Source organism: Leptinotarsa decemlineata, unplaced genomic scaffold (genome assembly GCF_025532065.1).
Source record: "Leptinotarsa decemlineata unplaced genomic scaffold, Ldec_3_MD MMD2_tig00078363_RagTag_RagTag, whole genome shotgun sequence".
Taxonomy (NCBI): domain Eukaryota; kingdom Metazoa; phylum Arthropoda; class Insecta; order Coleoptera; family Chrysomelidae; genus Leptinotarsa; species Leptinotarsa decemlineata.
The window spans coordinates 1,999,326-2,025,294 of NW_027412728.1; the positions used below are offsets into that span (position 1 = coordinate 1,999,326).

The following is a 25,969-nucleotide window of genomic DNA, read 5'->3' on the forward strand; positions in this document are numbered from 1 at the left end:
AAAAGCCCTACAATGGCTTCTTGGGGCGTGTCTTTACTAACTATATTCTACATGCTTTTTACATCTAATTTTACAATTTGAAGTACCTACATGTCAAGAGTATCTGAGTTTTACATGATCATTTAATGTTCACTGAGGATACACTACAAAAACACACTTTTGTCTATTTTCCACTATATTTCTTTATTGTTGACCGGTTTCGGCTATTATACCATTTTCAAAACTAACTGATTACATTTAAATCCGAGTAATTTATACCTATATTATTCTAGCATAAATGATTTGATATACCTGATATATCTGATATACCTGATATCCGGTACCTGCGTTTCATATACCTGTAAAATCCATGAACATAACAAAGCTTTCAATATAATGTAGGTTTTGGGATCTGGACAATAGGTTCAGGAGAGGACTATTGTTTAATTCAAATTGTTCGTTGAGGACAATAGAATTGGGATCTTTCTTTGACCTGTTTATTTCCATAGATTCCAACAGATTCATCATTTTCCCTTTTTCGCATGTATGTAGGATCTTTAAATTATCTTTATCTATTTTATGTTTCGAATTTTGAAGATGTTCGTACATTAATGATTTTTTATCCGAAATGACATGTTCCCAATTCTATTGTCCTCAACGAACAACTTGAATTAAACAATAGTCCTCTCCTGAACCTATAGTCCAGATCCCAAAACCTACATTATATTGAAAGCTTTGTTATGTTCATGGATTTTACAGGTATATGAAACGCAGGTACCGGATATCAGGTATATCAGATATATCAGGTATATCAAATCATTTATGCTAGAATAATATAGGTATAAATTACTCGGATTTAAATGTAATCAGTTAGTTTTGAAAATGGTATAATAGCCGAAACCGGTCAACAATAAAGAAATATAGTGGAAAATAGACAAAAGTGTGTTTTTGTAGTGTATCCTCAGTGAACATGAATTTCCACAAAATAAACAAGTCGTCAATCGAAGAAGTAAAATCATTTAATGTTTTGTGTGTACCTGAGTTTGTAATGAATTAAATATCCTGAGCTTATGTACCAGTTTCCACATTTGAAGGAATATTCACAAACGGAGAATTGTACAATTCTAATCGATCATTCAGTAAATTACCCGAATTCGTGGATCTATTGATTTCTAGACATTCTAGAAGATTGAGTTCCAAACTTTTGTCTTCTGAATGTAACACGTCTTATTCATGATTGAACTAATAATAATAACAATAATTATAATTTATTTCTAGTCAGAAAATAAAATTGTGTAGGAAGTGTCAATACAAAATACACGATAAAAAAAACAGGAAAGTAGAAGAGATGCTCATACTGTAACTATTCAAGGCCATTAAATGATCTGGTAGGTGATTATATATCTTTGAACCAATGTATTTCGGTCCACATGACATTACTTTGAATCTAGCTGAAGGCAAATGAAAATGATTCTTGGTTCTAATGTCATGTTGATGAAGCATCAAATGTGTTGTTGAAGTTCATTTATTTTTGAACTCATACATACACAGTTCAAGAATATAAACTGATGTTGAAGTTAGATCACCGTACTCCTCAAAAAGTGCCTTGCAGAATTCTGTTTGAACAATTTGCTATGCACCTCAGAATTCCTTTTTGTGCTCTAAAAACATTTCCAACTGTGGAAGATCCACCCCAAAACAGACACCATACCTCAGTCTAGATTCTACTTGAGCATTATATATATTGAGCAACTAACTTTTTGTTAAAACTGTTCGTAAGTTGATGAAGAGATACTTCAATCAATTCAGTTTTGGAATAAATTGTTGACAATGGGCTTTCCAGTTGAGAAAATCATCTAGAATGATTCCCAAAAATCTTATATTGTGATCACCATTTGTTAGAGTCACATTGTTCGCCATGCTTTCCACTCTGTTTTGCTAATTGTGAAACGAATAACTTTTGTTTTGTCTGTATTGAAGAATGAATCAATGTTATGGAATTGATTTGATATCAGACTTACTATTCTGGCACAATTGTTTTCTGCAATTTTTTTAACTGGTACAGACTACTACATAACTAGCAAAAAGTCTTCTGCATAAGCGGTATAATGCCCCTCGGTAACTGCTGATTCAATCTAATTTACATAGAGTATAAACCGTAGACGTCCCATTATTGAACCCTGTGGCAGTTCCACACTTATATTCAGATATTTAGAGTCAACTCTATAGATTTCATGTTTTCTATTGAATTGCACTGACACAAATTGTTTTCTATTTTCAAGAAATGAAGTCAGCCAACTGAGAGAAACCCCTCTTATACCATACATTTCTAATTTTGAAATAGGTTTTTTATGATTAGCGCAGTCAAATGCTCTACTTACATCACAAAGAATTAATAATGTAAACATTACCGTATTTGTCGATTTTTCGGAACAAAATCCATGCTGCATTTGACAAATGAACAGAAGCGTCCAAGAAAAGCGTATTCAAATACTTTAGAAAATCCACAGGGAACCGTAATAGGGCGATAATTTTTCACTGATTTTGGCTTTCCTTTTTTTGAAAATAGGTATAATTTTTCTTGTTTTCAAATGATTTGGAAAAACACACACTGTGGATGACAATAAACAAATGCGTAAAGGGGTGCTATAATTACAGAAAGAACTATTTTCAATATGAATATAGGTATTTCATGTGAGGATTGAAATCAACTAAATTTTCAAGAGCATTGTTTGTTGAGTGTATTTGATATACCAGCTCTGTAGGAGTCTTGATAAAAAAGCATTAAACATGGATGAGTTACTCTCTGGGTCTTCTATCAACTGGTCATCCAACCTAATACTTATATCATTGTATGTTCTATGTTTATTTGTTAATTCTGATATAACATTTCACGAGGCACGTCTCTTATCAGGAGCATCGAATATCTTATCTTATCTTTTTCTCTCTAATTATAGACTGGCAAAAAAAGTTGGATATGTATTTTTGAACACAAACAAATCTCTCAATGATGTACCAGAATGTATGATTAAATTGTCTACCCATCTCTTGTTGTTGTCCTTGTAATAAAATCTGTTTTTTTGTCAAATTTGTGTTGAAATGGTGGAGTAAAATTTCATAAAAGTAGTTGAAAGCTTCATTAAAATATCTAATTCTGTGAACATTTTTTCAGTGTTCACAAATCAAAGAATTTTCAAATCTTATTGAGTTAGTTTCATTGAAGTTTCTCTTCATTTTACTTTTGACGTGACAGACTTCGTCCTTATTGAAAGTATCAGGATCTACACTCAGGAGTTACACAGCATGTAACTCCATTTGAAAAATTTACGAAAATCTGATATATTATTGTCGATGAAGTATCTGTTACTCGGGTAGGCCATCCTCTTAACGGAATTGAATTAAAACAAGATAAAACTATACCCAATAAATTGAAGTTTTCGTTTGTATACATGTCAAAGTTAAAATCACCGCAAAGTATGAATTGGATGCTGGATTTCTACAGATAGTCTTTCATCTCGGAAATTTTTGGGAAAGAAAGTTTTTGGCTTTCTACTATTCCATCTTGATACAAAAAAAAGAGATGAGGGAATCTTCCAAAGAAAGGAAGGAAGTAATCAATTTGAGAATGAGTAACTCTATACATGGATGTGTAGATCATGCAAAGAAGTAACTTTCAGACACAAACTGAAAGAAAGTCCACCTGAAACAGCCACTTTTATATAAACATTGAATTACACGAAAGAAAAAAATCTTTCGTAACAAATAATACATGATCTATACATCCATGTATAGAGTTATTTATTCTCAAATTGATTACTTCCTTCCTTCCTTTGTAAGATTCCCTCATCCCTTTTTTTGTATCAAGATGGAGTAGTAGAAAGCCAAAAACTTTCGTTCCCAAAAATTAATCACTCCTAAAAATATAACCCCTTCAATTCAAATGAGATTCTTCTTGGCTGGGATCAAATCAAATAGGTGAATGAATGTCATTACGATGTCATCGATGACATAAGATGAAACAAGTATTATGTCTTTGAAGCATAATCCCACATTGCACGTAGAACACTTCTAAACGATGTAGTGTGGTTCTTTTGAAGTGCTGCAATGTGCACATAGTCGTGAATTGCATGAACGGGTATATCCAAGTTCTTATCGAATTTCAATTCCAGTGGCACGATGATTTTGAATTTGTTAGGTATATTTTCATTACATTTCCGCCCACGCTTTGATTCCCTAAAAGTGGCACCTTTTAGCCCAGAAACCACAAAAATTCGAAATTCTTTCAAGTTTATTTTACTTGGTTATCGGGACTTGAATATGATATATCAGTTCACCACTGTAACATCCACAAAGTACCAGAATTTTCGGTACCACCATTTCCTTGATTTGCGTTCTATTTCGTGAAGTGATTTTAACATGCCAAACTTATTGACATAGCCCATGTGACGATTATAGTCATTAACAAGTACTGGACATGTGACTTCATCTCTAAAGCTATCTTTCCTTCTTCTAGAACCACTCATCAACCTCAACAAAGGGTAATGAAACCTCAAATGAATAGCAATAGCATTTGGAGATAAGAGGACATCACAAGATTCATAAATGTAGATATCAATAACATTCAAGTTTACTTGAATTCTAAAGTATATCCATATGAGCGTTGGAATTTGGATTTCGATAAGAAACTTTACTCCTCAGCTTATCATGCTTATGAGAACTTTCAAACTTCATAATGGATATGGAACAATTTCGTGAGAATCCAATAGTCATCATCGATTATTCACATCAACCAAATGCCACAAAATCATCAACTACCGATATAAAAGTTGAATTCGAAGACCAACTTTCCAGACAACACCAAGGTATGACACATTTTTCATGACACATTTTTAACATACAATGAATTGGATCGCTCAGTTCACAGCAGATATTACATTATTGATAATATTATATCAGTAAACAGCGTGACTCACGGTAGATGGTAAGTTAGACGTTTCTGGAAAACTCAAAGCATGATTTTCATGAAAATTCCACCTCTCACATTTCCTTACCTGTTCTATCGATCTAAAATATTTTCAGCATTGCAGCATTGCCACTTCTATCAAAAAGTCCTATACACCCCGTATATTAATACATTTTTGGAATTGCTTTAGTATTTTAATATTTTTTTGTTAATAATGTCCTATACCTATCTCTATCTGTTTTCGAGATGAAAAATAAATTGTGCTAAATATGGTCCAAAACATAGCCTTAATTGAAATTAAGTACATCAGTACTCTCAATTCATGAAACGTTGATATTTTGATGATAGTTTGGACAAACTCGAAATATTCAATTAACACCAATGAATTGACTCCATACCATACAGGGCGTGCTAAAATTACTATTATTTCCATTGTGCATAAAAGTAGTCGAAAGTTCATTTTTTCAAATGAAACCCTCTCTATATTACTCGATAAATTGAAAGATGGTGAAAAATGCTTCGAGGTGATGTCCCTATACCTAAATCGTCAAGTTTTCTCAATAAAGCCGTTTTTGTGGAAAAATAGTTATTCACGTTTTACCTAAAAGTGTTGAAAGTGGCATTTTATTTTGTGAGTGGGGATTATTGCAAAACGAGCGTCAGCAAGTGGTGCAAACTCACGAGCAGAATAAAATCACTTTTAACAAATGTATCATACAATTTTTTTTGTATAACGTTACTGCTGATAATAAGAAAAATTATAGGGTCCATGGGATTTGAACACACGATCTTTGGATTACAAGGCATATGTTACAACTACATACGCCAACTCACGTTATTTTGAGGAGGATTATTGGTTAGTCATAAAGGACTTTCTACAGTTGAACTGAATTATTTATTATACACGGACAGTGTGATCAAATCATTGCCAGAACGTGTAGAAAATTCAACCAAATGTATCCTGAATTAACACCAATGAACGAGAGGAAGTTTGTGAGATTACAAAATAATTTCCTTAACTATGGCTCCATGTTAAAAGCGCCTTCAACATTACCAAAACCTGTTACTTCAAATTAGGACAATACTGTTAACGTTTTGGCATATTTTTATGCATATCCAGAAGCTTCCATTCGCAGTGCAGAAAAAGATGTAGATGTATCACATGCTTCAGTACAACGAATTTTGGAAAATCACGGAATGCATCCGTATAAATTTACCAAAGTTCAAGCTCTAAAAGCAGAAGACTTCGAACGTAGAATGTATTTTTTGTGAATCCCTTTTGATTCATACACAGGAAGATCGGGAATTTTTGTCAAAAATTTACGAGGAATGGTATTTTCAATAGAAGGCATAAACATTTTTGGGTTGATCATAATCCTCATGTTACGAAAGAAAAATTTGACCTGAATGTTTTCTGTATTCTGAAGAACAATAAAATTAACTTTTTTATTTATGAAGACACACTGAATGCAGGGAGATATCTCCAAATATTAAGGGCGACTATAACCGATTTTCTTGAAAATTTGCCTTTAGAGGAATATAGGAATTCGTTGTTTCAACTGGATGGAGCGCTAACTCATTCCACCCAGGAAGTTTCCAGGAAACTTGACGAACTCTTCGACGATCGTTGGTTTAGGCATTTAGGGCCGTAAGATTGGCCGCCAAGATCATTCGATCTCACGCTACTTGACTTTTCTTATGAAGTGTTTCAAAAGAAAGGGTATACAGTACTCCAGTGCCTACCAAAGAAGAATTGCGACGGCGAATAGTGCGGAGTAATGAAGATCTGGATCTCCAGGAAATTGAAAAAGCAACCACAAGTCGCGTACAAAAAAATATTTTGAAGTGTTTAGAAAGTAATGGACAACATTTTCAGCATTTATTGTGAAAATATGTTATTTTGTTTACAATTTTGTTATTTTGATTCATCCTATTCTGTTATTGTCTGTACTTTCACATGTTTAGCCCACAAAATCTTACTTTTTACCTAGAAATGACTGATTTTTGGTACAGTTGTTCCCTGGAAACTTTGAGCCATAGTTAAGGAAATTATTTTGTAACCTTACAAACTTCCTCTCTTTCATTGGTGTTAATTCAGGATACATTTGGTTGAATTTTTTCCACGTTCTGACAATGATTTGATCACTTTGTTCATGTGTATAATAAATAATTCCATAAGAACTTTGTTTGAATAATCGATATTTGCATTCATTATGGAAGATGATTCGAAACACCGTCGATAACTCTTTGTAAATTATTTATAAAGTAACCGAACTGCTATAAGCTGAATAATTTCACTGCTACCTAAATCCAAATTCTAAAAAAATGTTTCTGGAAGAAGCGACTTTATTGAGAAAACTTGACGATATAGGTATAGGGACATGATATATAATCTTGAAGCATTTTCCACCATCTTTCAATTTACCGAGTAATATACAGGGGGTTTCATTTAAAAAAATGAACTTTTGACTACTTTTATGCACAATGGAAATAATAGTAATTTTAGCACGCCCTGTATGATATGGAGTCAATTTCTTGGTGTTATTTGAATATATCTAGTTTGTCCAAACTATCATTAAAATATCAACTTTTCATGAATTGAGAGCACTGATGTACTTAATTTCAATTAAGGCTATATTTTGGACCATATTTAGCACAATTCATTTTTTATCTCGAAAACAGATAGAGATAGGTGTAGGACATTATTGACAAAAAAGTATTAAAATACCAGAGCGATTCCAAAAATGTACGGGGTGTTCCATTTAAAAAAATAAAGTTGCTAGGACTTTTTGATGGAAGTGGCAACGCCGCAATTCTGAAAATATTTCAGATCGATAGAACAGGTAAGGAAATGTGAGAGGTGAAATTTTCAGAAAAATCATGCTTTGCGTTTTCCAGAAACGCAAACCTGAGATTGTCACAGGAAAAGCTCGAGAAATGCCACCGCTTTTTGGAAAACAATTTTTTCAATCAAAACATTCGTGAACAAATGAATGAATATTTCAGTTGGGCCCTCTACGTCTCCTGGAATGATTAGTCCAGTTTCCTGTGGCATCGCTTGCCCATATTGTGGTCAGTCTCCATAGTTGTATTCGTAATTGTGACAGAGGCATTCCATCTTCTGTGTCCATTTATCATTTATTTATTTTGAGTAGTATAAGATTTGGTCGATATATTACACTATTTTGGTAGTTTCCCTACGTTTCAGGTAAAATCGACTTACACATGCACCAAAAGGCCATACCTCTGGATCCATGGGTTTTTTGAATTACCTTTGAATATTGCTATCTTGAAAGACGAATATAATGCTGGAAGTCAAGAAATCAAGTGCTCGCAATTTACTTCAGGAAAATGATTCCTCAACAAATTGTATAATTTATCAATGGTTGTTTGGGGATCTGATCTGCAAACATGTAGACTCACACTCTAAGGAAGCCCTCTATTAGATTCCTCGTTTTTTTTCTATGACACAAGTCTTTTTGTTTTTTCTTTCGACTACTTCAGTCCATGTTTCCCTGTTAGAAAAAGAATCTGAGGGTGGATCGCTTTCCGGATTGATGATTTTGTTTTTTTTTTTTTGGTGCAAGTGCAGAAGCCACGTCATATTTAATGATAGGTTGGTGTGTTCCAGAGTTATTCCTTCTTTTTTTACAAATTTTTTTTTTCGATTCGCTTTGTTGATATCAATTCGGAGTTTCTCAACTTGAATGTTTTTATCCTAATATATCAGGGACTTCTTTTTTGTTGGAGTTCCTATTTTTAGGTTTTTGAAAACTAGTCTAGTTCACATGTACTTTTTTTTGTAACATTTTTCAGCCCTCTACAAAAATTACGACCAAGGTGTCATTCGATTCGTATTTTTGCCTAGAAAGTTTAAAGAAAGATCCGAAATGGCGCCGATAAAAATTAGTTTTTTCTTAATATCTCGGAAAATTTTCAAAATTTTGGAGATTTGAAAAAAGATTTGAAAAGATCAATGAATTTGCGTAAAAATAGTCTCGACGAAACTGTATCTCGATTATTTATAATTTTCACAGAGCTCTGAAAACAGGTAGTCTGGCTTCCGCGCGCCTTTCGTCACTCTGACATTAAATGTAAATATCGAGGAATGAAAAAATTCATGTAATGTTGGGATACATCGATAAACAATATTCGCAGTCAAAAAATTTTTATCCTAACTTTAACGTTAATTATAGATTTGTTAATTGATAACTTTTTCTGAATTGAAAGTTAAAATAAAAATCCCTATAATTATTAAACAAAAACCCTGGCATTTTTTCCTTCTGTGACGTAATCCTCAATAGGCAAAAAAATAGATTACCGTTGCCAAAATAAAAAAAAATTATTTTCTATTTCTTTATTGACAATTGAAAATTAAAATTTTATAAAAAATACATTACAAATTTTTTTTTTCTAATTTTTTATTGTTTCAATGTATCATGGCTGAAAACTAATTAATAATATTTTTTTAAGTTTTCACAGCTATTGTTAATACATTTATTATAAAAAAATACATTGTAAGCAATTCGAATTTTTTTTTGCATTATGTTAATGGCTTTTGGGCTTTTGGGCTCTGTAATACGAAGGAAGGTCTCGAGATGGAACTAGACATAAAGGATAAGAAGAATTGGTTCCAAGTACAACATCAGAATCTGCTTCAGTTCCGGTAACACTATCCGTAGCAGCCTCACGAAAACCAGGCCACCAAACGTGGACTGCGATTCCAAGAATTGCATTTACCGGATACCCTGTGAGTGCGGAAAATCCTATATTGGAGAAACTAAGATGCCATTGAATGTTCGCATTGCCGAGCATAAGAAACACACACAGCGAGGGGAAACCAGCAAATCAGGAATAGCAGACCATGTTTGGACTTATCAACACAACATCGAGTGGTCCCAAGCTGAGATCTTGCACAGAGAGAAACATTGGTTTAGGAGAAAATTCAAGGAAGCCACATACATGTTGTCCAACAACGTATTCAGCTAAGCCAGCGTAGAAATACGCAACATTAGGAAACCCATCATCAAGCGAAAAATGGCCAACTCCCGCGAAAACGGTCACATCCCACGGAACCAGTAAAGCGGAAAATGGAAAGCGGGGATAAGTGAAAGTACTCGAACGACCTATAAATAGTCATCTCTCGGAGGAATCAGTCCAGTCATCACCCGAAGACGATTGTAGATTCTATCAATCGAAACGTCGTGAACTAACGTGACTTGGAATCTCTCCACTTTTTATTTTTATTCATTCGATTGTTTTATTTTTACTTGTAGTTTATTTCACTATTATTTCATTTCAGGTTTATTTTGGTTAATATAATTGTTATTTTCAGCTATTCATTTTCAATTCTTCTTTTTTAGTTGTTTCAGGAATTTCAAATCATTTTATATAGTAGACAATGGAAGTCCGAACTAGTGAGATTGGTATTGTTAACGTTTTCTGGTAAGACGATATGTCTTGCAACAAAATGTTTCTACGGTACTTGCAAACGATGAACTGTTTTTTGTGATACGCTGTGAGACGGTATGTCTTATTACTAGTACGCTCGGAAGGAGCCTGAAATTTATTTTCACTTGGTCCTATACCCCAAAAAAAATTTTTCGAGAAAGGGTAATTTGTTAGGACAGGCTGGAATTATTGTCAAGTCACGTATTTTCCGAACATCTTTGAAAAGGTTCGAAATTCGGCAAACAGAGAAATTAGTGAAGATTGTAGGTAGTAGCTGCCATAATTTCAAAGAGATAGGAAAACAGAGAAATGTCACGTTATATTTAGAAATCTCGGAATTTGAACCGAATAATATAGCCATGAAGAAATAAAAATAAATGGTCTTGAGAAAATTATTTTATTTTTTTATATATATTTTATAGAGCGTTTAGTTGCAGATTCACTCATCTCAAACAAATACCAATAATCTGAAAGTTTCAAATTTCTAAATAACGAAAAATGAACAATAAACACTTTGAGATTACCATTTGACCCGAGGGTCAAAAAATGTTAAATCAAAAAATTATAGAATCCTCAAAATTATGCAAAAAAACACTGATACGTTTGAACACAATTCAATCATAAATTACCACTTTATGTCACGGAATGGGTTCGATCGATTCATGTCATCGATGACATCGTAATGACATTCATTCGCTTATTTGATTGAATCCCAGCCAAAGGAATCTTGTTTAAATTGAGACGGTTATATTTTCAAGGATGATTCATTTTTGGGAAAGGAAGGTTTTGGCTTTCTGCTACTCCATCTTGATAAAAAAAATGTGGGAATGTTCCAAAGAGGAATTTCTCTTCCAGTTTGTATCTGAAAGTAACTTCTTTGCATGATCTGCACATCTGTGTATAGAGTTACTTCTTTTGAAAATGATTGCTTCCTTCCTTTTTTTGGAAGATTCCCACATTTTTTTGTATCAAAATGGAGGAGTGGAAATCCAAAAACTTTCTTTTCCAAAAATCAATCACTTCTGGAAATATAACTCACTCCATTCAAACAAGATTCCTCTGGCTGGGATTTAATCAATTAGGCGAGTGAATGTCATTACGATGTCATCGATGACATGGATCGATTAAATTCATTTCGTGACATGATGTCATAATTTATGATTGAACCATGTGTATTTTTCTCAAAATGTTATCCAGATTGGTAGTAAAGCTCCCTAAGGCAAGTGTCTTACGGCAAAATATAAATGTCTACCAAGGACGATGACAGTGTTTCATATAAGTGGAATTTTTACCTTCATATTGTGAATAATATATTGTGAAGAAATTCTGTGAATGATATCTGATTCAGTTCCATAACGAATGTTTGGAATACAAACTGAGTAAAGAAAAATGTTTTTTTTTATGATTTAGTGTTCATATAAAAGTGTTTGTTCCGAAAGAATTTTTTTTTTCATGCAACTCAATCTTTATATGGAAGTAGCTGTTTCAGGAGGACTTTTTCTTCCAGGTTTTGTCTGAAAATTACTGCTTCGCATGATCTTCACATCTATATATAGAGTTACTTCTTTTGAAATGGATTGCTTCCTTCCTTTCTCTGAAAGATTTCCACAATGTGTTTTGTATTAAGATGGAGTAGTAGAAAGTCGAAAACTTTCTTTCCCAAAGATATATCTGGTGAAGCAAGTGGAATATATCTATTGACATCTTCGCAAAAATGATTCATATATGTACTTCACTGAACTAGAGGTCGGAAGTCCAATTTGTTTTTGGTAGACTCTCATTTCTTCCTGATTTCTTCATTTTTTGGAAAATAAAAAACTGTGATATATCTGTTCTCAAGAGTTGTGATTTAATTATCAAAAAAATAGGAAAGAATTACAAATGAACCTCCTCATACTTCATATCATTTTAATTTTTGAAGAACCCAGCATTAACTTTCAAAAATTAAACATTTGATCAAACAATACTATTCAATATCTGTCAAACACCAAAGAGGTGGAACTACTTGATTTCTCATTATTATCAATGTGGCTCTCAAAACATAGGCTGTTTCTTTCTCACCACGGCTTGGAGACTGAAGGTGGCTGTTGTTAAATACATGAACTTTCGTTTTGAAACACTCAGTCCCAGTGTTGCCAATGTCCGGGTTATCACCCGATTTGCGGGTAATTTGATGCTTATGGCAGCGGCGGTTCGTCAGAGGAGGCAAGGGAGGCTTAGCCTCCCCATAAAATTTGAGGCTATTCATCACAATAAATTGAAAGATATTGACAAATAATTGATTATTTTTTTTCTAAAAATGCTTGGGTATCCTTACTTTACCAATAATTTTTAATATAAATACATAATATGCCCGAAAAAACACTATCACTCACTACGTAGTACGTACCACACTGTATACTGCATCAACAAACATCAAACGCACCGCCCATGAACGAATAACGAATAAACCATCAACCCGAAATAATAAATGACATACGACGCAAGGGAGCCAAGCCACCGACCGCTTCAAGAAACACAAGCTCCGCGAGACCGAACCAACCAGTGACATACGTCCCGATTTGTAATTTCAGTTGCGGAAATTATAGCATTAGTGGAGGCTAGCTTCCAGTTGGTCTCCGTCAGTGTACGACTGCGTTTGTTTTTTATTTAATTATTCAGACGGGATGCCGTGACCGTTCATGACGAACCGGGACTGATAAATATTTCAGTGAATCGTTTTACTGCTTCTTGATAATATTTGTTATTAGTGTATAAAACGGGCAGTATTGTATTATAGCAGTGTCATTTGTTAATATTTTTAATGTGTTTTTAAAGTGTTTCCTTTCAATTTCAAGGTGTTTTCAGGTTTTCACTTTTCGGTAAGTTTTTTTTCCATTTATTATGGATAAGTTGGACGAAATTAAAAAAAATTGACGATATAGTCGATTGGTTGCTGACAAATGATTTTAAGTTTTCATCGTATGATAATAAATATTTTACATCATTGAAACTCTGGGAAAACCTCAACCAAATTTGTTTTCAATTAAAGCGTGAGATAATCTAAAAAATCGAGGATTTAATGTTAGTTGGTACAATAAATGCGATTGGTTAACCGGCTCCATTAAACGAGAAAAACTTTTTTGTTGGCCCTGTGTTTTATTTTCCGTACAAACCGAATACCAAACGTGGTCTAAAATAGGATGCTCCGATTTAAAAAAAATTACCTCGTTCTACAGAAAGACATTTTGAATCTCAGGAGCATATATTTTCGTCTTGTAAATTAAAATTGTTTAGCAAAAAAAATATAGCAACAGCTTTCACTTTAGTCAGGAAAGCTATAGATTACACTGTAGACGACCCCTCCCGATATAGAAGGCCCAGACACTGTGTCGAATGAGGCCCTCATGTCCTCCGTTAGAAGATGAACAATATCTTCATCCAAACACCCCACTCAGGTAGGGGTTTCCGTGAAGGGCGATAACGATGTCTGAGGACTTTCATACCGCCACCAAATAATCATTCTTGACCCACTCATCCCTCTGACGAGCATCAGTCCTAAGGGTAAGGGAGCTGGGCTCCAACCTGCTTGAAATGAAGATGACTTTCCACTAGCAACAGCTTTAGATACAGCTCAAAAAGAAACCATAATTTCTTTCAATAATCAGCTTAGGGAAAATCGGTGAATTTAAAAAGACTTATCGATATTACGATTTATTTGGATTCCCAAGAATTGAATTCTTTAGTAGGAATTCCATGAATCAAAAAAGATTAAGTAATATATCTCTTCTTCCAATTGAAAAAGATTTTCTAAAAGAAGTGACAGGCAACCCCCGATTTTATGATGAAGTAATTGACTACTTTGCCAATTTCAAAAATAGAAGGATTCCTTTTATATTTAAAGCAGATTAGATAATTCAAAAAGTCTGTATATATATATATATATATATATATATATATATATATATATATATATGAAATCTAGAAATGTTGATGCAGTCAAGCTGCTGGAAAATAATTCCATGAAAATCAAAAAATAAATAGATAAGTACTCTTTGATCATTCCCATATTGATTTCAATTTAAGAGCCACCGGTATACAGCTGTTTCAGCCTATTGGGCATCGTCAGTACCGGGCAGGCGGTCCTCGATTGAAGACAAAATGAGAAAAAACCAAGAAAGTACTTGATAAAAATAGCTGCGTAAACGCAAGCGAAACATAAGTGGAACCACCTATTGGTGTGACACCCAAGTCAACTTGCCAAGTTTTTATGTCAGTGTTGGTGGTTTGACCAATCAACCGACAACTGCGGTAGCAGAAATTTGGGAAGCTAACCTGAAATGCCATCGGAAAACGAATCCACATGTTTCTAGAAATGATATGAAATCTAGAAAGGTTAATGCAGTCAAGCTGCTGGAAAATAATTCCATGAAAATCAAAAAATAAATAGATAAGTACTCTTTGATCATTCCCATATTGATTTCAATTTAAGAGCCACCGGTATACAGCTGTTTCAGCCTATTGGGCATCGTCAGTACCGGGCAGGCGGTCCTCGATTGAAGACAAAATGAGAATGATCAAAGAGTACTTATCTATTTATTTATATATATATATATATATATATATATATATATATATATATATATATATATATATATATATATATATATATATATATATATATATATATATATATATATATATATGTATATATTCATTTTCATTTTGTAATTTGTTTTTTTTTTGAGTTTTTGTTCGTCTTGGTTGAGACAGAATGTTATGTTTACTTTTAGTTTATTTTTTTATTTTTTTCCTTCCTATCTAAAATTACAAAATACACTTTTCAATTCCCTTACAAAATGCGGGACCCTCGCAGACTATATTGAACTTGAATGACCGCCGATTAAAAGTAGTTTGCGAGTGCCTTATGAATTCACTTAAACAAACCAGATTTAACCTTCCTTTCTACCCCATCCTTCCTTTCCTTTCCTGGCGAGACACAACTCTCACCTCCCCGTTGGTTCTTTTCGGACAATAAAATTTACCTTTAGACCTATTTTTATAAGTATAATTAAGTACTTGTTCCTATAAAAAAAATGGTAGCCATTTTTAACAAAAACTGTTATATTAGAAGGGAAAAGTATTATTTATTGACTGAGAAGAGTTCATTTACATTAAATAACTCAAATATAACCCTCTTTCCTTGTTTTTGTTTTTTTAATGGTCAGTTTTACACGTATAATTTTTGGAGATACAAAATTTTTGTTTGCATTTATGCAAATATTACGTATTCTGCTTCAAATAGGTGCGGTACCTCAAAAAATTTTCGCGCCTCCGGCGGATTTTTCTGTGTGTATACAGCGTGACTCACGGTCGATGGTAGGTTGGACGTTTCTGGAAAACGCAAAGCATGATTTTTCTGAAAATTCCACCTCTCACATTTCCTCAATTGTTCTATCGATCTCAAATATTTTCAGCATTTCGGCGGTGCCACTTCTATCAAAAACTCCTAGCAATTATATTTTTTTAAATGGAACACCCCGTATATTATTACATTTCTGGAATCGCTCTAGTATTTTCATACTTTTTTGTTGATAATGTCCTATACCTATCTCTATCTGTTTTCGATTAAAAAAATAAATTGTGCTAAATATGGTCCAAAACATAGCCTTAATTGAAATTAGTACATCAGTACTCTCAAATTCATAAAAAGTTGATATTTTGATGATAGTTTGGACAGACTAGAAATATTCAAGTAACACCAAGAAATCGACTCCATATCATACAGAGCGTGCTAAAATTACTATTATTTCCATTGTGCATAAAAGTAGTCGAAAGTTCATTTTTTCAAATGAAACCCCCTGTATATTACTCGATAAATTGGAAGATGGTGAAAAATGCTTCAAGATGATATACATGTCCCTATGCATAAATTGTCAAGTTTCCTTAATGAAGCCGTTTTTGTGGAAAAATAGTTATTCACGTTTCACCTACAAGTGTTGAAAGTGGCATTTTATTTTGTGAGTGGGGAAAATTGCAAAACGAGCGTCAGCAAGTGGAGCAAACTCACGAGCAAAATAAAATCACTTTTAACAAATGTATCATACAAATTTTTTTTGTATAACGTTACTGCTGATAATAAAAAAAATATAGGGTCCATGGGATTTGAACACACACACTACCTTTTGATTACAAGGCATATGTTACAACTACATACGCCAACTCACGTTATTTCAAGCAGGATTATTGGTTAGTCATGAAGGACTTTCTACGGTTGGATTGAATACTACTTCGTCATCGTCAGTAACTTCATAGGGATTTAATATTACCAATAACACGAACTGCATGTGTGAACCTTTCTAAATGATTTTTTGGTAGGTGTTCTGATTGAAGTGTTTCTATCAAAGAGATTTTCAATAACAGTTGTACAAAAAATAATTTTTAAAGAATTTGATTTCTCGGTAGCCGTGGAAATATCAAGCTTATGTCAGTTTGGTGACTTTTATAAGTAATTGATGAATGGTTATTGACGATGTTTCAAAAAATTGCCAAAAATGAATGCAAATATTGATTATTCAAACGAAGTTCTTATGAAATTATTTTTTATACATGGACAGTGTGATCAAATCATTGCCAGAACTTGTAGAAAATTCAACCGAATGTATCCTGAATTAACACCAATGAACGAGAGGAAGTTTGTAAGATCACGAAATAATTTCCTCAACTATGGCTCCATGTTAAAAGCGCCTTCAACATTACCAAACCTGTTACTTCGAATGAGGAGAATACTATTAACGTTTTGGCATATTTTTATGCATATCCAGAAGCTTCCATTCGCAGTGCAGAAAAATATTTAGGTGTATCACATAATCCTCATGTTACAAAAGAAATGGGTTTTCAAGAAAAAATAGACCTGAATGTTTTCTGTATTCTGAAGAACAATAAAATTAGGTTTCTTATCTATGAAGACACACTGAATGCAGAGAGATATCTTCAAATATTAAGGGCGACTGTAACCGATTTTCTTGAAGATTTGCCTTTAGAGGAATATAGGAATTCGTGGTTTCAACTTTACGGAGCGCCACCTCATTCCACCCAGGAAGTTTCTAGGAAACTTGACGAACTCTTCGACGATCGTTGGTTTAGGCGTTTAGGGCCGTGGGATTGGCCACCGAGATCACGCGATCTCACGCCACTTGACTTTTCTTTAAAGGGGTGTTTTTAAAGAAAGGGTATACAGTACTCCAGTGCCTACCAAAGAAGAATTGCGACGGCGAATATTGCGGAGTATTGAAGATCTGGATCCTCAGAAAATTGAAAAAGCAACCACAAGTCGCGTACAAAAAAAACATTTTGAAGTGTTTAGGATGTAATGGACAACATTTTCAGCATTCATTGTGTGGAAATGTGATATTTTGTTTACAATTTTGTTATTTTGAATCATCCTATTCTGTTATTGTCTGTACTTTCACATGTTTTAGCCCACAAAATCTTACTTCTTACCTAAAAATGACTGATTTTTGGTACAGTTGTTCCCTGGAAACTTTGAGCCATAGTTATGGAAATTATTTTGTAACCTTACAAACTTCCTCTCGTTCATTGGAGTTAATTCAGGATACATTTGGTTGAATTTTTTTACACGTTCTGACAATGATTTGATCACTTTGTTCATGTGTAGAATGAATAATTTCATAAGAACTTCGTTTGAATAATCGATATTTGCATTCATTTTGGAAGATGATTTGAAACACCGTCGAAAACTCTTTGTAAATTACTTATAAAAGTAACCGAACTGCTATAAGCTTGATAATTCCACTGCTACCTAAATCCAAATTCTAAGAAGAAGCGACTTTATTGAGAAAACTTGTTTAGGTATAGGGACATGATATATCATCTTGAAGCATTTTTCACCATCTTTCATTTTACCGAGTAATATACAGGGGGTTTCATTTGAAAAAATGAACTTTCAACTACTTTTATGCACACTGGAAATAATAGTAATTTTAGCACGCCCTGTATGATATGGAGTCAATTTCTTGGTGTTATTTGAATATTTCGAGTTTGTCCAAACTATCATCAAAATATCAACTTTTCATGAATTGAGAGTACTGATTCACTTAATTTCAATTAAGGTTATGTTTTGCACCATATTCAGCACAATTTATTTTTTATCTCGAAAACAGATAGAGATAGGTTTGGGACATTATTACCAAAAAGTATTGAAATACCAGAGCGATTCCAAAAATGTATTAATATAAGGGGTATTCTATTTAAAAAAATAAAGTTGCTAGGACTTTTTGATGGAAGTGGCAACGCCGCAATGCTGAAAATATTTTAGATCGATAGAACAGGCGAGGAAATGTGAGAATGGAATTTTCAGAAAAATCATGCTTTGCGTTTTCCAGGAACGTCTAACCTACCATCGAACGTGAGTCACGCTGTATATAGTCTTTATGACTTTAGCCTCCCCTGTTCTCCAATGCACGAGCTGTCACTGCTTATGAAAGCGAATGAAGCTTCAACGTGGGTATTTTGTGAAACTCAACTCAAATTTAATATTAACATACACCACTTTCTAAGTGTTCTATGGAATGACATATTTCTTTTCCGTATAGTCAAATAAAACATGAAAAACGTTTGCCATTTAATACATATGTTGTATGTAATCACAGAATACGAATATCTTTTATGCTTCAATTGACGACTAGCGTGTGGCGTTTAATTTTTTTTTTGCATTTCACGTAAATCCTAAATATGATAATTGAATAATTGTCTGTAAAATTAAGTTATTTATTTAGTATTATTGATAACTGAAGTTATGATGATGAATATGTAGTTCACTTCATACATACATTGATAAAGATACTGAACCCTAAATTTGAGTTATTTTTTCAATACACTGATCCTTTACTTGCAGAAAATCAACACTTCATGATGATAATCACTAATTTTCACAATATAGACTTTCTTTGTAATACGCTGCGGAAAATACTGCTGTTATGAAACGCGGATTGAAAACTTTATGAATTTTTTTAAATATTATAATGAATCTGAATTTGCGTTCTGCAATGTGAATCGAGGTGAAAGACAAAAACTATCAGGTTCTGCTTGATTTCCGGGTTTTGCCATGGTCGTCTTAGGTTACAATTTCCAAACGTTTCAACTGCGGCAGTCCTCGACACCCTTAGATTTATAAATACGTTTCCCACATTGACAGACAACACTCCAGACCGACATATTTTTTTCTTAAATGACGTATTTTGAGACCCCCTGTACACATTAAGGAATCACACGTTGAAATTTTACAACTTCGTTGAACTGTCATGTTTTTTCTTGAATGATGTATTTAAATGTACTTTGTATACTCCACTTGATGTCCGTTACATTGCCGCCATGTTTTTTTATAATCATGAATTCTACCATACCTTGTAAAGACTGACACGCACGGAAACGGTCTCTCCATCTCTCTTTGCAGCGATTATGCCACACGTGTCTGTCTTACTCTTACACACACACACCTTTTTATGTAACATCAATTCTTCCCCAAATCTAAGGATATTTTTCTATCTTCTACATGGAAATAACGTCACAATTTCCCTAAAATTCTACGGAAATCAGAAAATTCGGTCAAGTATTTGGTCCCGACAAAACAACCGCTATGAATAAACAATTCGCAATTTCTTCCAATATTTCACGTTGGTGTCAAGGCTAAGGACAACCTCTACCATGCCGAAGACCTGGGTTCGATTCTCATACCGTAAGTTTTTTAATTTAATTTCACTCAGCTGCCGATGACCACTAGGACCATGTGACTGGTGCGTGACATGGGGGCTCAGGGGTGAGGCGGAGTCCCAAGGGAGGGCCACGCTCTTTGAATCTTTCTTATACCCTTTCCATCTTGCATCGATTACGTCACACGTTTCCCTCTCCCACTCTCCAAAAAACACCTACCTCGAGTTGGGTGTTCCACAAAGTTCCGCTTGGACCAAATTTGTTCACCTACTGATTTGAATTTCCAGCTGTACGCGCTGTAGCTTCTGATTGGTTGACTGAATGACGTAAAATTGGGAAAGAGACATGTGTGATGTAGTCATCCCCATTCACTAACGTTTCTTTTTCTGAAACACTTACCAACGACGAGACACGTGTAATCTTGAAGTAAGCAAGAGACACGTGTGACCTTGAAGTGGGCTTTGGAGGTCGAATTTCGTAAAATCGCCATAATGAAGGGCCATAAGAAAATACATATGATTTTGGGATGAAACTCTTCTAGATCTTTTACTGTTGTATACAATTTTTTTTTGTTCGGCTTAAAAATTCTCTTTCATAGATATGAGCCGCATAAATTAGTGTTCTCATACTATATTTTTCCCTCGTTTAGTACGTGCAGAATATGTGTTTTGAATGACATTTGTTTTTTTGTTTCAATTATAAGTATAGCTCATTGATGTTTTACCATCACTTCATCAACCATCAACTCACTGTTAAAAAAATATTTTTTTGGTATATGTTTGTATTGAAAATCTAATTTATTTCAGATCAATAGATCAACGTGTGCAGATCAATAATAGCATCCAGAACTGTTGCAGCAACCTTTCCAGAACGAGTTTTAAATCTCAGCAGCTTCCACAATACATTAACGTGTGCAGTATCAGTTCAGAGTCATCTCAACATCATCTAAAACCATCTGAGCAACCTCAACAGAATCAGTTTCAAATCTGAGCAGTTTTCATTTTTCCAGTCTACAGTTGCATGTTATGAGACAAACAGTCCTCGATATTCAGGGATTTGTTATTGAGTAACAATTCCCTTCAAGGAGATTGCCATTAAGATCGGTAATCAATGTAACAATCGAAATCGGACGACCGGAAATGAATACAGAAAGTGACCTGTTTTTGACAGATTCGAAACCTTCTCACTATAAGGAATCCAAATATATCATATGTTTTAGTTTACAATGATTTTTTCATTACCGGGTGTGTCTATTTTTGCATAAAACGTAAAGATATGTAGGTGGATAATCAAATTTTCATATTTTTTCTCCAGATCTCCACAACTTCGCATAAGAATTTCGAAATATGAGACGAAAACGGCTACAATGACGACGAAACGATACGGAATAAACGCACGCGAAACGGTCGAAACGTACGCAAAACAACGTATTTTGAAATTTCAATGTCGAATACTTTGCTCTCCTCCATTGCCTCACCTTCGAACGTTAACTCCACAACAAATAACTTCCCGATTCTTTTGGGTGCCATTTCCTTCTTCTCCTGATGATGCTAACTTTGATATTGATATTGATATATTGATATATTGAAGTACAGTTTATATATTTACATGTAACATATTGTGTTTTTCAAAAGTCTCAGATCCAGTAACTTGGCCTAGATATGTTTATCTGTTCTGTCATGTACTAGATCTATAGACTTTCTAAAAAAGTGTACATTTTATGATTATAACTAAGCAGTGAGTAGAGAAAAAATTTAGTAGAAAAATTAACATGATAGATTCAATGAATTTTTTTCTTTTTATAAAAAATAATAATTAATTATATAATATAAGTTGCAAATGGTGAGGATTCCAAACCGTTTCAAGCAGGGTCAGTTACAGAGGAGAACAGATAGTTTTTAAAGGTAAGGTTCATCTTAAATTATTATTCATTATATTATAAAATTTGTTTGAAAATTGTAGAATATGTTTCTTTGTTTCTTTTTTGAATTGTTCTAGTTTTCGAATACATTTTAATTCAATCGGAATGCAGTTGAAGAATTTAGGGCCGAAGAAAAAGAAAGATCTTTGCGTTAAAGATTTTCTGAAAAGTTGTATACTGAGATTCAAATTACTAGTGGATCTGGTTATTCCAGTTTTTCTCTGGTTAGATGTTTCGTGTCTGATGTACATTCTTTTTAAACACTGGTGAGTAAATAACAGTTTTATATTCAAGACCTGTGATTCTTGGTATAGCATGTCAGTGGAATAGCGTTTATTTTTTTTCAGAATAATTCTTAGAAGAATATTTTGTGTTTTTTGTAGAGAATCAAGTGTAGTATTGAAGGCCCCACCCCATGCTGTAATACAGTAGGTCATTACAGATTCAGCTAGGGAATTGTAAAGTAAAAGGAGATTTCTTCTGGTAAGTACGTCTCTCAGGATATAAAAACTATGCATCAAGACTCTTAAACGGTTATTAACATTTGTGATGTGATCTGACCAGCGCGTGCATTGATCTAAGACTACTCCTAAATATTTGATTTTTTCCACTTTTTTTACTATGGAACATGTGCAATCGATCTTATGACAGTTTGTGATGTGTAATTGTATCAGAATATTTTTTGGTTGGGTAGTGACTGTTGGCGTAAATGTGAGAAATTTTGTTTTTTCAATATTCAGGGTGAGTTTGTTTAAGTTTAGCCAGTCGTGTATTTTTTGCAAGTCAGTCTCAGTAGTTTCTTTTACTTCCTCCCAAGTTTCTCCTGTGAAGATCAGAGCTGTATCATCTGCATAACAAAAATAGTGTCCTTTAAAACCATTAATTCTTGTAATATAATTCATGTACACAAGGAACAGTATCGGTCCTAATACTGTCCCCTGTGGTACACCGATTTTTACTTTTGAAACGTTACTTATTTCTTGTCCAATTTTTACCTGTTGTACTCTACTTGTTAGGTAATCAGTCATAAGGTCAGCCGACAGACCACGTATACCGTAATGGTGCAGCTTATTGAGTAAAATTTCGTGGGAAACTGTGTCGAAGGCCTTGGCAAGGTCGAGGAATACTGCAACGCATTTCATCGATTTGTCCAAGGCCCCGACTGTCTCCTCCAGGAAATCCACTACAGCATTCTCAGTGTTTGAGTTCTGCACAAAACCATATTGCCTATCAGTGATGACATTATGTTTGTGAAAAAAATCCAACAGTCTTTTTTTTACCACCTGTTCAAATATTTTTGCTAAGTTGTTTATAACAGATATTGGTCTATAATTACTTGGTTCACGACGGTCGCCTGATTTGAAAATTGGAGTGATGAGAGACTCTTTCCATTTCTTTTTCCAGTTGATAAGCATAGATTAATTATGTGTACTAGTGGGGATAGGATAAATTCATGAATGTATTTTATGGTTTTAACTGAGAGTTTGTCTGGACCTGGAAAACAATTATTTTTCAGTTTAGATATCTGAATAATGATTTCATTTTTTGTTGCAGGTTCTAAATATATGGTTGAATCATTTCTTGCTAAGGAGTGTCTGGCTGAATTCATTTTGGGAATTTTTTCTGACATATTGATACCGAGATTGGTGTAAAAATTATTAAATATGTTGGCTTTTTCTTTGTTGCTTGTTATCATATTTCCAGTTTTATTTTTCAATGGTGTGTCTTCTATTTGTATATTGTTCTTTTTCTTATTGCGACCAGTTATATCATTTATGACATTCCATATTTTTTTATTGTCTTTTCCAGCTTCCTCTATTTTGTGCTGATAAAATTCATTTTTTGTTTTTTTAATTAAAGCATTGAGTTTATTTCGAAATTCTTTGTAGTTTCTCTCGTTTTCGACAGTGTGGTTTTTAATTAGTTTTTTTTTTCATAAGATCCCTGCGTTTAATAGATGTGATGAGACCTAAGGTAATCCACGGTTTCATTTTTTTATACTTTTTATTATTTATGATACTTACTTTACTTGAATTTGTTATGTAATAATTTAATTTGTCGATGAACAGTTGATACGCTGTTTGGGATTCATTTGATATGAGAACGTCATCCCATGTTTCATTTATAAGAAAACTTTTCAATTTTTCACAATTTACGTTGGTAATTCTGACATCATTTTCTGTATTTTCAGATTTGTTATTGTTCAATGGAATATATATGAAAGGTGTGAAGTGGTCTGTCATGTCAGTTCGAAATATCACGGGTTCGATTTCGGTTTCGTTTTTTATACTGTTTTTCATTCGGACAAATATATGATCAATTATAGATTTTGTGTTTTCTGTAACTCTTGTAGGTTGATTTATGTACGATATGAAACCATTTGAGTTTAATATATTTAGGTAATTGCTTGATTCTTTTTTCGAGATGTCAATATTAATGTCTCCAATATATACCTCTGTATTTTGTTTTTCAATGTTATTTAAGTATGTCTCGAGATCCTCCATAAATACTGTACAATCTGTTGCAGGTGGTCTATAGTATGCAGTAATACCTATTTTACATTTTTTTGTTGAGTACCCTACGTTACATATCAGCCTGAGGAATTTACTTTTACTTTTTTCAACAATAATCGCTTCCACTGATATGCTATTTTTTACGTATATAACCACACCATCACATTTATTAATTGTAGATTCGTTGTTATGAATACTATAGTTAGGAATACTGAAGTTAGAAATGTTTTTAATATTTCCCGTTTCTGATAATACAACTATATCTAAAAAAAATTTTGCATTCTCAATATAAACCAAGAGTTCGTTATAGTGCTTTTGAAGACTTCTAATATTGAAGTGAGCTATTCCTATGCCATACCTGTTTCTATCTGTTATCTCCTGTATGTAGCCCTGGAAATTATCGTGAACTTTCGTATCAATTTCAGTGTTATTATCTAGCACCTTCAGGAAATCTATCATGGTAGGTACAGAAAATTAAGAGCAACTTGAAAAATTGAAAAAATTAATTTAATTTATGGAATGAAGTAGTTAATATGATATGGTAACATTACTCTGTGGGATTTACATGTATAATTTCACAGAAATTTTTCAAAGTCCTTTCTAGTTTTCATGATATGTACTTTATTGTTATTATTGAAATAGATTTTGCCATTATTGGTCCAAACATTTTTCAGTCCGAATTTTTCTATTGCGACATTCAATTGCTTCACTCTTGCTTCCGATAGGTCTTCTTTTATGACTATTCCCGTTCCTTTGAGTAATTTCTTCTTTCCATAAATTATTTGCTTGAGTTCCAGACTATTTAGCTTCAGAAAAATTCCTCTCGTTTTATTTTCCACTTTTTGGCCAACTCTGTAACAATTTGAAATGTCCCCATCTGTCAGATCGAGGGACATTTTTGAATTGATAATTTTTTTAATTTCTTCCTTTGTTACTTCATTTGGTTTTTCTTTGAGGCTAAATACTCTCAAGTTACACGACCTGGTAGCTTGATCCATTTGATCTACCTTGTCTTCCATTACATATTTTTCTCTTTCTGCTATTTCTAATTTGTTCTCCATACTTTTGAATTTTTCATTCATATCGGTGTAATTTTCTTCGAGTTCCGCCACTGTAGATACAACCTTCATTAGTTTCTTCTTCATTAGATTGACGGCAAATTCTATTTCCTCACGAATTTCTCTTGTTAGTACCATATTTTCTTCTTTAATTTTTGATGGTTGAAACCAGGATGTCACTATGATTATAATATGCACTTTTCAATTTTATTTCAGACGTAGTAACTTGTTTATTTGCTTAATTTTCAGGAGCTCAATTCACAATCGACTACTCGCTTCCTTGCATGGAAGATGGTTGACGAAGTTACGACTTTGTGTCCTACTGTCATGTTGGAACGCTAGACTTCCGTCAAACCGATCTGGGTTCGATTCT

At 33.5% G+C, this 25,969-nt stretch overlaps 2 long non-coding RNA genes across 2 annotated transcripts; both read left to right on the top strand.

Moving 5' to 3' along the window:
- The first annotated feature begins 4,501 nt into the window (after positions 1-4,501).
- LOC141487129 (uncharacterized) lies at positions 4,502-21,330 on the top strand. Its single transcript, XR_012468216.1, has 2 exons — positions 4,502-4,841; positions 20,911-21,330. It is a non-coding gene; the product is annotated as an uncharacterized lncRNA (long non-coding RNA).
- Positions 21,331-21,666: 336 nt separating this feature from the next.
- On the top strand, positions 21,667-25,643 carry LOC111508266 (uncharacterized). Its single transcript, XR_002722502.2, has 3 exons — positions 21,667-22,291; positions 22,409-22,508; positions 23,580-25,643. It is a non-coding gene; the product is annotated as an uncharacterized lncRNA (long non-coding RNA).
- The last annotated feature ends 326 nt before the right edge of the window (positions 25,644-25,969 follow it).